General features: G+C 41.8%; 1 pseudogene; it reads left to right on the plus strand.

The window, feature by feature from the left end:
- Positions 1–528: 528 nt before the first annotated feature.
- LOC120106505 lies at positions 529–1,264 on the plus strand (annotated as a pseudogene).

Below are 1,264 nucleotides of genomic sequence, written 5' to 3' on the forward strand. Positions count from 1 at the left end.
ATATTGAGGTAGATATTAGATACTTGTATAAGGCCACGGAATCTAAATAACACTTTCCGGCTAGCTTTTTTCAGTGAGGTCCTGAATTGTTTTCTAGCATGCATGCTAGACTTCATGGTCTCTCATGTGCCTTACAAGAGAAGACCGGGAATCCTGCACATACTGTCGCCCCCCCCCCCCCCCCCCCCCCCCCCCCCAAAATTGCGTGGGAAAAAAAGCTGTTAAAGAGTCCCGCACATGCATGTGGATCACATGCGCGGCGTCTCGGATATGAGTGCAGTAACTGCAGTTATAGTGCACACACGGTGTAAAGAGAGAAGTCTATGCTTAAAATTTCATCAATCTAGGTTGCAAAATGAAGATCTAAATTATTGGATGTGATGTACAAAAAATGTTTTGGAAATCTCTGCATAAGCACAAGTCCTCCCAAATGTATAGTTCTAGTGGTATGACACTCTGTGATGATTTCTTGGTATACTGTATCCTTTTAAAAGCAACATGGCTTCTTAATTTTCATATTCTCATGTAATGCTGTATGATCATCTGCAAGCAGCCACCTCCAAGAAGCCTGATGGCTAAGCTCAGGCTCTGAAGGTTGCCAAGGCTGTGAAGTTAGGAACATCGTCCCTGAAAAAGAAGGCCAGGAAGATTCACACTTTTGTAACTTTTCACTGGCCCAAGACCCTCAAGAAAGAGAGGAATCCAAAATATCCTAGAATCAGTGCTCCACCAAGAAACAAGCTTGACCGCTATCAAATTCTCAAAAATCCCGTGACCGCCGAATCTGCCATGAAGAAGATAAGATAACAACACACTTGTATTCATAGTTGACATCAAAGCCGACAAAAAAAAGATCAAAGCAGCTGTGAAGATGTACGACATTCAGGCAAAGAAAGTCAATACTTTGATCAGGTTGGTGTCCATTTGGTATTCCCAATGCAAGTTTTATCCCATCCAATATGCTATCCAGGTTGCATCTGTAGTTGAGCCTTGAAGCATTTCTGAATCTGGCCTTTCTGATGCTTTTACAGGCTTGATGGCACGAAAAAGGTATATGTGAGATTGACCCCGGATTACGACGCTTTGGATGTTGCAAACAAAATTGGTATAATCTAGACATGTGGTAGTTAGCAATCCAGTCTTGTGCTGAATCACATTTATGGTCGGTGTTTCAGGTCTTGTAGAATCAAATTTTGTGGCCTCTTTGATTTTCTTGCTTTAGTAGCTCGTTGGCATCAGATAACGTAGAATATTATTTTCAATA

The sequence above is a fragment of the Phoenix dactylifera genome, unplaced genomic scaffold (assembly GCF_009389715.1).
Source record: "Phoenix dactylifera cultivar Barhee BC4 unplaced genomic scaffold, palm_55x_up_171113_PBpolish2nd_filt_p 000548F, whole genome shotgun sequence".
Classification (NCBI taxonomy): Eukaryota; Viridiplantae; Streptophyta; class Magnoliopsida; order Arecales; family Arecaceae; genus Phoenix; species Phoenix dactylifera.